This window comes from Aotus nancymaae, unplaced genomic scaffold (assembly GCF_030222135.1).
Source record: "Aotus nancymaae isolate 86718 unplaced genomic scaffold, 86718_ANA_hifiasm-v0.15.2.pri h1tg000011l, whole genome shotgun sequence".
NCBI lineage: Eukaryota > Metazoa > Chordata > Mammalia > Primates > Aotidae > Aotus > Aotus nancymaae.
The window spans coordinates 15564820-15578726 of record NW_026988422.1 but is presented as its reverse complement, the minus strand read 5'-3'; the positions used below and the strand labels follow the sequence as shown (position 1 = coordinate 15578726).

At 38.6% G+C, this 13907-nt stretch overlaps 1 protein-coding gene across 25 annotated transcripts in view; it reads left to right on the top strand.

The window, feature by feature from the left end:
- Window positions 1–13907, top strand: part of ZBTB20 (zinc finger and BTB domain containing 20) — an 822970-nt gene that overhangs the window by 635251 nt on the left and 173812 nt on the right. The gene's annotated exons all lie outside the window — the stretch shown is intronic.

Below are 13907 nucleotides of genomic sequence, written 5' to 3'. Positions count from 1 at the left end.
TAAATAAATTTTATTTTGAACTGCTTGAAAGAGATTCTAGGCCAGTGAACCCAAATAATCAAAGTCACTTATAAGAGACAATACCCAAGAGATCCTACAGGTAGTGATAGTCACCTAATGTGATAAATAATTATCGGCATCCTCTGGCTGCTTCTCACTCTCTGGTGAGCACTGTCCCTTATTCACAACATTATATGTTGCTTCACTGACTCCTCACTCCAAGATATTTCCTGTATTATAATCATTTGCACAGAATGGAGATTCCTGTGATTATTTTGTTTATGTGTGCCTTCCACTAATATTCCTAGAAGATGGTGGCAAATATATTTAGGGAGTCAGAATCCTCCAAAGTATGCTAAGGCTAAAGTGTAATGTGACAGTTTATTTGACAGAGAAAGGAGATTGATTAAACTCCCTGAAGACTGGTGCTGTGTGTAATGCATTTATACAACAGGGGTGGGTCCTACCTGCCCATGACAAGTCTTGTTATTCTCTATTTCAGTGTTGATAGAGTGGGTCTGTTAATGCTTTGGAGGATGTCAATATGCATGCTTATAGTTACCACTTTATATCTGCACAGCCCTCCCTCAGTTACCTAGCACTGCATATTTCTAGTCCTCTGACTGGCAAATCATTTTTGTTACAGTTCTTTTGTGTAAAAACAGTTCACATAATAGCTCTGTGTTAGACAAGGCATTAATCCTCACATCACGGGGATGAGTCAGCACAGTTCACTCCTGCCCGCACGGCTCAGCTATTGTGACGTCAGTGCTATAGGGCGAGCCTCAGACACAAGCAGCACAGGGGACCTGTGTCACCAATTAGGAATTAAGGGGGAGACTTTGGAGATAAAAAGTGTAGTTGAAAGGCTGTCTCTGGCTCATAGGAAAATGTAAATCTGATTCTATTCTACATTAACCATCAGTCGCATAGCTTCTAGAGATATCCTGTTTTTTTAACCACACGTAAGGCTGGAGGAATGACCTATAATGAGCTGATAATTCGTTCATATACCCATGACCTTGTCCCATCCCTGGACCAGGCTTCATGTTTTCTTGGCTTGTTCCAAATCTTGAAGCTGCCCTCATATCAGCAGGGTGACGAGGCTTATGACAGTCCTACTGTCTTCAAGCACACCATAGACACAGTTGATGCCTCCAGGGTGGTGCCCCAGAGGCCCAGCAAAAGGAAAAGAAATGTCCCTTGAGAACAGATCAGAACATTATCTCCCCAGTGCTTCGACTCCAAGTGCCTCTTCAATGGCCTCCTCTAAACAGGTACAGAATTCTGCTTGTTCGACCTTCTCTTCTTAGCAGTGCATTTAGTCCAGTGTCACAATCTGCATTTGACCTGGATTTCAGTGGGAACTGAATAGCTGCCAGATATTACCCCCAGAATTTTCCATTACATTACTGTTTAGCAGAAACAAAGAGGAACACTCCATAACCTGCCATGCTGCCTTAAAGTAGGTAGCACAGACTTACCTTATTTGGGAAGCCTGGTTCTTATAAGTTAGGTGTCTCTACAATTCAGATTCAGATTTATTCTCAGGGCAATATCTTTCAGTATTGAATATTAAGTCTTAAAAAGGGTGTTAATTTGCAGCCTTAGTGGCATTCTTTGTTAAAAAAGACATTCCTCCATCACAGAATTCATCCCTCACTCTTACTGTCACCCCAGCCAGTCACCAGCTCCTGCCATACCCATCAGAAAGTGCCTTACTGCTGGGATCTTCTGCCTTCATTAGATTGCTAATGGGCTCCTACTATGCTTATAAAAGCTAACGCTACTACTTGGCTTCATTTTGAGTAATTATCATACACAGCTCTTTATTTAGTTTTCATTCAACAAACATTTATGGAAAGCTAGTCACTATGCTTGGTTCTGGAGACTCCAAGATAAATAAAAAAAGCTTTCTTTTGTTAGAAATCTCACAGTCTGATGGGGGACATAAATAAGTGAATAAAGACTATAACATGATAGGCACTGAAATGCAGGTATATACAAGACTAGTAAGAGGAATAAAGAAGGAGTGCCTACTTGCATGGGGAAAGGTGCCCAGGCTGGGTCTTAAAGTCAGAAGAGTAAATTGCAGTTTACCAGTTAGATGTGAGAGAGTAGAAAGAAAAGGCGATCATAATCAAGAAAAAAATGTAACAGCATTTACAAAATCAGGAGGCATTAAGTAGCAACAAGATCCAGAGGAGTGCGTAGTTTGGTGTGATTGAAACATGATGGTTGAGATTGGACTGGAAAGCAGGCAGGGGACCTTGCCTGCCATACAGAGGACCTTGTATGCCATGCAAAAGAGTTTGGACTTGATCCTACAGGCTCAAGGAGGCTTTGAAGAATTGTAAGCAGTTGTATGTTTTAGAAAGAGCGCTCTGGTGAAAGTGGAGAGGCTGGCTCAGAATAGGGAGACCAGGTCAAAGGTAAAAGCCAAAGGCCTGAACTGTGCAGTAGGGGTAGAATGGAAGGAAGAGGCTATTTGATAGTGTTGAAATAGACATTAATCTTTGCATAATTCCAGCATATCTTGGCCTATTGCATAATCTTTGCCTTCTAGGAGAAAGGCTGATACATTGCGTGAAGTAAAATTTCAGACCAAAATGCATCCTTATGGGATCTTCAGCAAAGACCTCAATTTGAATATGACCTCACTTTGAGCTACTGCCCCCTGGTTGCCAGGGTCAAGGGTCTCCTACTGTCCATAGTGAGTGTGGGGAAGGAGCAGGCAGATAAGCAGAAGACATTCTCAGTGTCCTGCTTTTCTCTTCTTTCACCTGAAAATGAAACAGTTTCTAAATAAAGCCCCCCTAAAGTCAATCAATGCCCCAATTTCCTATCATTTTCTCATTGCTCCCTTTTTCTAAGCAAAATTTCCAAACCATTGAACTGAATTGCAACTTATGCACAGCCGGGTGTTGAAACAATTCAGTGTATTCATTCCTTCTCTCTGAATTAGAGTTCACCATAAGTGTGCTTTTCTCTTGTTCACTTTGGGCTGCCAGGACAATTTAAAGGAAATTTTCAACAGCTTATGTTTCATGTACTATGTTCTCTTTTGCAAATGGGAGGATATGTGTGGGTGTGTTTAAGTCTTCTCTATATTGCTTTCTGGAGAAAGGTTTGGGAAGATGAACAAGATGAGGAGTAGGGACCTATTGAAAGCCCAGGTCCCCCAGTGACCTGAGTGCAGAACGTAGGCTGGTGATCAGATGGTCAATTATGTGTTTGTCAAAACACAGTGGGCTGCATTCCAGGCTGCCAGCTTTGGAAGCCCAGCTTCTGCCAACCAAATGTCATCTGGGAACATGCAACACTGGGCACTGTGAAGGAGTTTGAAATAGACCATGCCACAGCCAACCTACTGCCAGTCTTATAGCACCAATATGGCATGCACAGCCGGGCCCCATGTTTCAGAGCTCAGGAATTCACTGTACTAAATTCAAGAGGTCAGATGGGTTCATGTTTTCAAAGCCTATGTTCTCTGCTTTGAACACTGTGACTTGCTCCTCAGCAATTTCCAAGGGATTTTTCCAGTCACATCACTGTGGAAACCACTCTTTTTGTGATGGTTATAAGATGCCTGTAAATGTCCCAGAAGATAGGAAAAAAAAAAAAAACTTGCTCTGACAATGACTATGATTTCGACAGAGGGATTCCAACTCTTAGGAAATTACATTAAAGGTGGATAGCTTTTAAAATATCAGGAACCACCTTGGCAACTTATAAAAAGCAGAAGGGCTTTGCCTATTTTATAAAGTGATTTGCATATACCTGCATAAATAATGTCCCCACCTGTACTTTTATGCATTTAGGTTGAATAAATTAAATTTTGTGATCTTTAAAATATTCACTGTCTTTCATTGCTCAGACACCATTTTCAGGACCCTTCCTCCTCATTTCTTTTCCTAATGATAGGAGTGGCTATTTTTTTTTCATTCTTTTGACTCATTCAGAGAATCAAAACACTCTGAGCACCAATCTACCCTAGCCAGGAATATTACCTCCCTTTGGTTGCATTTCTCTTAGCCTTTCTACTTATCAGACTGTGAGTTCCAGGTATTTTTAATAAGAGAAATAAAGTAAAATGTTACTAAGGTGAAAACACAGCACAAGACAGAACTAAGCTCTACTTACGTATATATGTGAGAGAGAGAGAGAGAGTGTGTGTGTATGTATACACAGACTTGCACTGATACACACCTCAGCGACACGCCCATAGTAACCTTTTCTTTCTTTGACCACTGCACAACTTCTTCAGGAGCCATCCAGCTACTAAGTCATTTCCATTTTACCTTGGGCCTTCAAATCAAAGCCTGGTCAGTAGGCCACCCTTACCCACATTCATCCTGTAAGGCGTTATTAAACACTTACTATGTACAAAGAATCATGTTTATTGGAGAGTTAAAGCATAAATATAGCATAAATACATGACCTTTTCTTGCTCCTAAGGAATTTAAAATTGAGTTAGGAAAAGCAGTTATATTGTTCAATGTTGTATATGCACATAAGATAATAAATGACTAAATTCCAAAAAAATAAAATGATATAGTCCAGGAAGTACTATAGGGTTTCATTCAAGAAAGAGAGGCTTGCAGGCTAGAAAGTTTCATGTAAAATTGATTCAGCTGAGTCTTGAAAACTGGCTAAAATGTAAAAAAGATGAAGAGAAAAAGAATCATATTCCAAGCAAAATCATATACCGAAGTGTTGGAATCTTTGAGGGGGCCCATAAATAGCATCACTCTTCCCCACTCGAATTCTAAACCTATTGAAAAATAAGATAAAAGAACTGATAGCTAGGGAACCAAAATGTTTATAAAGGTTGGTTGAAGAGCATAGCTTAGTGTAAAGGGGAAATGGGTTTGATGCCTCTCTTCCCTTCAATCAAACCTTGCAAAAGCTCTCTCACGGGAAAATGCGTATCTGCATATGAGCAACACGAGCAATGCTTTTCCAGGGCACTATCTCCCGCCAGTCTAAGTAGAAAAGGAAGGACAAAGAGGCTAAACTCCTGTGCCTACAAATTTGGATAGATCAGTTCTACCTAATTGAGAAATATAGACCAAGGGCTGTCCCACCTACCGGATACTTTGCCTCCATGGGGAAGTATAAGTAGTGAGACAAGAGGAATGCAGTGTTTAGAAAACATCTGGAAACTAGGAGTAGGGAAGAGGCATTCTTATCAACACTGACATCCACAGACTGGAAAACAAGAGGGGAAGTACTGAGTGAGATGAAAATGGAAAGCAGAGCCAAGAGGCTAAACAAGGCTCTCATCTGTCTGAGGGCATATACCTGGGTAGGAAACAGTGGTCCTACTGGTTATCCAAGATCTAAAACTAAGGGCTCCTTTTCAGTGTCTCAAAGTTACAAGAATCAGAACCTGGGAAAATAGGCAAGAAATGAAGATAATGGATTAAAGCCTAATTAGGAAAAAAAATACAAAAACTCTAGTTTCTTGTTCAACTAATAATAGCAATAAGAAGTAACTATTGAGTGCTTGCCTTACTTTAGATACTGGACTAAATACTTTTAATGGCTATCTGATTTAACCTTCAGGACTACCCTATGACGTAGGTGCTATTATAATCCTAATTGTGCAGATCGGAAAACTGAGATTTAGCATGTTTGAGTTATTTTATAAGAACACCTAATAAATGGTAGAGATATAATTTGATTCCAGGACTGTGTCTTAAAAGCCTCAGCCAAATTTTAGTAGACACAAAATTGAGTGTCTACTAAATGCTGAAGGTATAACGGTGAGGAATACCAATATAGTCTCTCTCCTTCTGGAGCTTATAACCTGGGGAATGTAAGACAGATACTAAGCCAATGGTCTCACAACATAACTTGTAATTATAAATTGTGCTTACCACTACCATGCACTCTAAGAGCAAATATAAGAAGAGGATTTAACTGAGTCTGGAGATTCAGGAGAAGCTTCTCTGAAAGTGACATTTGAGATTACACCTGAAGGTTAAAAACAAAATGTAATGATAGATGGTGGAAGATGATTCCAGGCAGAGGGAAAAGTGTGGATGAAGGCCCTGAAGATAGCTGCATAGAGAGAAAGAGGTGACTAGCAGCCCAGGTTGAGGTTGAAGAGATACGTAGGGCCTGATGATACCAGGTTCTGGGTAGGCCATGTTAAGGATTTTTGTATTTATCCTAAGGACAGTAGAAAAGCAAACCCAAGAAGGAATGTGGCATGATCAATGTTGTTTTTAAAAGGGTAAACTTTGGGGCATTTATCTCAGAGAGATAGAAATATAACCATACAACACCTGTATGTTATGTTACACCAATGTTCATAGCAACTTTATTTGTAATAGCCCAAAACTGGAAAAAAAAAACAACACCAAACTATCTTGAGTGGGTCAGTGGTTATGTAAACTGTTCCATACCATGGAATACCTCTCAGCACTAAACAGAATAAATTATTGATACACACAATGACTACTTTTAATCACAAGGGTATTACATTGAGTGAAAAAGCTAATCTCAAGATTATGTACTGTTGTGATTCTATTTATATAGCACTCTTGAAATAAAAAAGTATATAAGGATAGAGAACATACTTGTGGCTGACAGAGTTGGGGAGTTGGAGTAGAAATGGAGGTGAGTGTTGCTATAAAAGGGTAATGCAGGGGATTTTTTGTGATGAAACCCCCCCCGTAGCTTGACTGTGGTAGTATTCATGAGTGTATGCATGGAATAAAATTGCACAGGACTAAATATGCACACACATACTCATGTGCATATAAAACTGGTGAAACCTGAGTAAGGTAGATGAATTGCACCAATGTTAACTTCCTGATTGTAATATTGTACTATAGTTATATAAGATGTTACCACTGGACAAAACTGGATAAAAAGAATAACAGATCTCTCTGTATTATCTCTTACAACTGCATGTTAATCTAAAATTATCTTGAAATTAAAAATTTAAAAATATATATAAAGGTAGATTAACTTTGGTAAATAATTTGGAAGAATCAAAAATGGATATGAAGGAACCAGTAAGGGAGCTATTCCGGTAGACCACACAAGAGGTAGACTAGGGTAGTGACAGTAGAAATAGGAGAAGACAGATGGAACTAAGAGATAATTCAGAAGTAAAATATTCCTGGGCCTTTTCATGGTTGGTTATGTGAGATAAAGGAGAGAAGTAGCAACAATGACTCCTGGTTTGGGGCTTATCAAACTATATGGAGGATAATGCCATTCACAGTTACATGAAACACCAAAGGAGGGGTGGAGTGGAGACGAGTTTGTAAGATCTGTTTTTGAGATGTTGAGTGTTTTGATAGATACATAGTCAGCATATTGTACAGGTGTTTATATACATAAAACTGGAATTCAGAAGTAGCATGAAGGCTGGAGATATGAATTCGGGGTAATCAACATATAGTGGTAAATGAACCTGTTGGCATGAATAACATTGCCTAGGGACAGGGTTAGATTGGGAAGAAGGCCTAAACTGAGACTTGAAGAACTCTTGCTGTTTAATCCACTGGTAGAAGAAAATGAGGCCATAAAACACCCTCAGAAGGAGCCACTAAGAAGGTGGCAGGAAAATCAGAAAACATAGGCACAGAAGCCAAGAGAGTGCATCAAAGGCAGTAGTCAGTGATGTGAAGTGTTACTGAGTAATCAAGTAAGTTAAAGACTAATAAATATATATTGCATATATTCATTTTCAGCTGATAGTTGACCTCAACAAAAGCTGTTTTTTTTGAAGTAGTCAAAACAGTAACTTGTTTACAATGGGATGAGGTGAGAGTGAGAAGTGAAGAAATAGCAAATGTGGGCAACTCAGAAGTTGTGCTGAAGGAAAGGAAAATGAGCTAGTTTAATATCTTGAGGGGGCAAGTGAAGTCAAAAGAAGGTTTTGAAAAACATGGAAACACTAGTATTTTTGTATTTTCATGGGAAGAATATGGTAGAGAGGAGAGATCCAGTGTGCAGGAGAAAGAAGAGCATAGGATGAGACTAGCAGTGTAAGATGACTGATAAGGCTAGAGAGTTAGAATCCTGAGTATAAGAGGAGAGATGGAAGGAGGGACACCTCTTCTATTTTTGTAAGAAAGGAGGAGTAAAGGAAAGGAGCCCATGTGTAGACTTGGTACTGAAAGGTTAAGAGGTTTCCCAAATGATGGCCACTAAGGAGCAAGATCCTGCTAAGAATAAGTGGGGAGGAGATTTAAAGAAGGTAGAGATTTGAAATCATTCTTGAGACATATGAGATGGCAAGTTGACCAGAGAAATACAGTAGGACTCTCCTTGGCAGTATGGAAGGTGCAGATGAGCCTGGCGGGTTGATGTTGATACCTGTCTGCCCTGTCATGAGATTTTCTCCAGCAGTTTGGGAACCAGGGTGCAAAATCAGAGGAAATGAATTCGAATTACGATATGGTTTCACCTAGCATTTGTGAAAAGGCATTAGGCATTTAGCTTCTTGTTTTGGTTCTAGCTGAGGCCAGTAAGGAAGGGCAATGAAAGGACCTAGCTAAACTCTCCAAGCATCTGTTGAGTACATTGTATCAGGCACTGTGTTTGGTACAGAAAATACAGAGGTGAGTAAGACACCATCTATGCCTTCAAATAGCTCACAGTCTAGGGTGGTTTGTAGGCGACATCTGGTCCAAAACACCAGGAGCAGGCAATTGGATGACCTTTGCAAAGACCAAGAGACCTACATCATTCCTTTTTTTTTCTTATGCCTGTCCTTTTTTGTCTTATGCCTTTTTTCCTCTGCCCTGTCCTCATAATACCCAGTTTGTTTTTGTGTTTTGTTTTTTTTGTTTAGTTTTTTACTTTCTCAAAAAATATCCACTCTCTACCTTATTGCCAAGCCTCTAATATGCATCATACAAATACAAGAGACAACTCTGATTCCACCCATTATCGTTTTGCTAAAATACGATCATTTAGAAACAATTAGATCATCTACTTAAAGTGTGGTATTGGTATAGTGTGAATTGTCTCTAAATGTTAAGAGCTGACATCTAACTCTACAGAAAAGCTGTTTACTTAAGAGGGAGGGAGACAGGAAGTGTAGATAGGTGAGAGAGGGAACAAGGGAAGACAGAAGGGAGGGATGGAAAGAAGGGGAAGAAAGTGGGTCTGGTGCAGTAGCTCATGCCTGTGATACCAGCACTTTGGGAGGCCAAGGTAGGTAGATTACGAAGTCAGGAGTTCAAGACCAGCCTGACCAACATAATGAAACCCTGTCTCTACTAAAAATACAAAAAGTTAGCTGGGTGTGGTGGCGGTCGCCTGTAATCCTAGCTACTTGGGAGGCTGAGGCAGGAGAATCGCTTGAACCTGGGAGGCAGAAGTTGCAGTGAGCCAAGGTCATGCCACTGCACACCAGCCTGGGAGACAGTGCGAGACTATGTCTCAAAAAAAAAAATAAAAGGGGAAGAAAGCATATTAACTACAGAAGGTCTTATGTAGCAGCTCATCCTTGTTTGTTATTCAAGGGAAATCCCATTTAACGTGAATAAATAATCCTCCATTCCTAATGGTGATCTACACCATCAGCCTCCAAAGCTTCCAGACCTAAAAATGTACCAGGGTACTGTAGATTAACTATGAATTCCAGGTGCTGACAATGCAAGAGAAGATATGAAGAGGGTCTGAAGGAGGGGAAGTTCCTAACTTCCAATAGAAGAAGGAACCTTTACTCAGATTTATTTTAAGCATTATAAAATGATAGCTTAGAAAGAGGTGGTGGCCATGATGGCTTATCTTTATTTGGGCACATTCCATTCTGTGAGATCCCCTTTAGGAAGTGATGTTAGGGCCATTTGACTAAAAACTAAATTTCAGATACATCTGGGATAAAATTTGGCAGCTGTTGAGCAAAACAGCTATTTTTAAAATATTTACTTTTTTCATGATTCTATAATTCACACTTATTGTGAAATATTAAGAAAGTATAGAGTAAGGGAAAATATCTATAATTCCACTACACAGAAACAACTATTATTAACAATGTTTTACATCTCCTTCTAGTCTCTTCTCTAGATTTTAACATAACTGAGCATAAATTGCATGTTATACAATTGTATCCCATTTTTAATTCAATATTATATAATAAAAACTTCCTGGTATAATTATAAACTCTTTATAAATATCACTGTAACATCTGAATAATACCCTATCACATAAAACCTCTCAGAATTTACCTGGCCATGCCCTGGATATAAATATTTGGATTATATTCACTATTTGAAATTTTATATTTTAAAATTCTTTAGAAGAACTATGATGTACATCTCAAATTGTCAAACTTGGAGGAAATTTGAGGCAGACAGTGATGTCACCCTATCAGTAGTGCTAGTTAGTGATTGCTAATGACTATAAAAAATCATATTGGAATTTTTAAGTATTTATTGCGGCTTTTAGGTAAGCTCTTTTTCCCCCAAAAGTAAAAGTTCTAATTTTCAGTTCTAAAGAGTATACATTTAGTTTTGTTTGAATTTGTTGCATTGATAGTATTTTTAAAAAGTAAGGTTAAATTCATTTAAAATCTCACAGCCCAGAGATAATCATTATTAATAACTTAGGAAATATTGTATTTCCATACAGTCCTGTTTATTGGTCTCTTTTTCTTTCTCTTTGTCTTTCTCTTTCCAAACTGAAAGGACAAGTTACTTGCTGTTTTGTATTCAGCTCTTTTCACTTAACATTGTAATAGGCATTTACCATGTTCATAAATATAGATCTACATTATCTTTTGACAGCAACATTGTGCTTCAGTATATAGATAATTTATTGACTCAATCACTTACTGATGGACAGTTGGGAATTTGGAACTTTCTTCTTACTAAACTATGCTACTATAACTATATGCACATACATGTGTACACATGTTTTAAAGTACACTTACATGATTATTTCCTTAGGATCAATTAATTATAGTGGAACTGCCAAAGTAAAATATATATATTACCAAACTGTCCTCTAGTATCAGTTAATATCTTCATCACCCAAAAAAGAGACTGCCCATTTCTCTGCATCCTCACTAATTCTGTAATTTTCAATGGTAATTTTTGCTATATACATGAATATTTTCATACTGGAGGTGTGAGATGCATTTTCCACTCATGAAACCAAAGCCTGAAAACATATATATGTATGTGTGTGTGTGTGTGTGTGTGTGTGTGTGTGTGTGTGTATATATATATATATATATGTATAATTGATATGGTAGAAAATAGTTTTTTAAACTAGGAAAAGTATTTGTGATATATCCCTAATATTTTAAGAATAGCTATACCTCAAGCTCTACTTCTTATGCTCTGATGGCAACACCTACCCTCACTGCCCTTGGGTGAAGTGTTATGGGAAGCAAAACACCATCAGAGACCTATGACATCTCTGGGCTGTGTGGGTATGGTAAATATTCACCTGGTTACATACAGTTATGTTTATTTTGTGTCACATCCTCAAAGGGCCAGGCTCACTCACATGAATGCAAAAATTATCATCATCTGCACTTTGCCGTCAGACTCCAGAATCAGTAAATTATTGGGAAGGGAAAAATACACACTGGCAACATTGCCTGATCTGTGTCTCCAGGGCAGGATTGACACTATTCTTCTACCAGATGTAGAGATTTCTGGATGTTCTCATAAATAAAGTGCTAGAGGCCACATCATCAACGTCCTCCATTCTTCTCCTCTCTCTGATTCCCATGTGTATTACTACATACTTAATGAAGTGGAATATTTTTCATCAACTTCAGGGAAAGTGAAAGATGCTAGAGAATTGGAAATGCCACACTGACAGCATCCCTCAGCCTCTGCAGTGCAAACTGTGGCAGGGCATCTTCCCTGTGTTCTGGGACAGGGAGTATCTGGGTTCTGGGAGTGAGTTTCTCGAGTCCTCCCAAGGGTCAGGAGTTGTACAAAGCTGTTCTGGGTGGTAATTGGAGCATTTCTTGAGCACAGAAATTCATTTGCAGATGGTAAGGGATGACATGCTCTGGGGCATTATCCCCTTCTTTGGCAGAAAATCATGGACATGAAAGTCACGTGTATCTTAAGTCCTTAGGCAGTGTCCAGAAAGGAAGCAAAAGAGAGGCAAACATGTTAAAGAGTCTAAGAAGTCCCTTCAGGCTAACTGCAGGCTAAGGAGAATGGTTGGAACCAGGCACGGGAAACAGCTTGTTCTCTACCTGAGCAGTAAAACACCTCTTGAGGTATGCACATATGATTATGAGCCAGGCCTTAGTGCTGCCAGCAGTGCCCTTGGAGACCATGCCACTGACTCAGTGTAGCTAGGCTTAGAGTGCCAAATGTCTCACTTTCTTAATGATGTTCCTAGAAAACTTCACATATTATCCACAAGCTTCCGTAATATAGTTTATACTCAGAAGCTGGGGTTTGGGGGAGATTTGAAATGTTATATATACATGTACATATATATCATATATATATGTGTGTATGTATATATGGTGTATATCTTCCACACACACACATCCCACTTATTTAAGGAGCCATTCTACTAGGACACTTGCAGAGGCATCTTGTACAAGAAGTCTTTGCAATGATAAAATTAAGGTTTTTTTGTCATTAATCAGGTTCTTTTACATAATCTCTTTCTGTAGTCTCTGTATTATTCCTCCTTTCTTCTAATGTGTGGGCATTGAAGATAGATCAGGCATACCCACCTTGCCCTTTCTCCAGAGAATCATTTCCAGATATTTATCTAAACAAGTCACTTTACCTCTCACACTTCGATTGGCTAAAATGGGTTCCACCTTTAATCCCTCATAAATTTCTAGACTTTTTGATACATAGAAAATAATTCTCACCTCTAATTTAAAATTAACCTGTACTTTGGGTGAGAGAACCATATGTCTCATGAAAGAACATGAGTGAGAGGTACATCTAAATCTTTTAATAGTAGCCTTCAGTCTAGTACTTATAAGCTACTCAAGGACACATAAGAAAAGTAATGAAAAGTTTTCAATCAAAATAATTTTCTGGGATTTTTTTTCTATGCTTTTATACATCACCACCATGCTTGAATAATCTTCACTACATTGGTTCTTCACCAATAGCTTTCACATAGTCCTCTACCAGTTTTACAGTACCTTTCAGCAAAGGTTAGGAAGAATCCTAACACTGTTTAGCTTCCTCAATAAACATGCACTAAATCTTTTGACAGGATGTCTGTACTCTATTTACTTAAAAAGAACCAGTTTCTTCATCCATCATTATGTTATCACCAGTCATTAACATTACTCATCTAGAATAGGTACAGTGGCAAGCCACCTCCTAGCAACCTGTGTGTTTACCACTCCATCCCAAACCTCTGATACACTTAGGAAAAAAAGTTTTACACATGTAGGATAGCATTCCAGAAAACAGTTTCAAAGATCTGAATCTTAGTGCAGGAATTCACACACATACACACGCATGCACACACACACACACAGACACACACACAATCTTATTGACCACCATCATTTGGAGCTTTTTTTTATTTAATCAACAAACAAGTAGAGCTAAAACACTTTGAAGTATTCCTTTTGAGACATTTTAATGTTAGATTCTGGCTTATTCCTTCTTAGAAAATGAAGGATTACATTTAAATGTCAAATAAATGCTTGTACCTAATGTCTTAGTCCATTTATGCTGCTAAACAAAATACCTGAGACTGAGACTGGATAATTTAAAAACAACAGAAACTTATTTTTCATAGTTATGGAGAGTGGGAAATTCAGGATTGAGGCACTTGCAAATTTGATGTCTAGTGAAGGCCTTTCTGCTTCCAAGATGGCACCTCTTTCTGTATCTTCATATGGCAGAAGGTGGAAGAGAAAAAGGGAGAAAGACAGCTCCTTCACACCTTTTTTTGTACTTTAAGTTCTGGGATACATG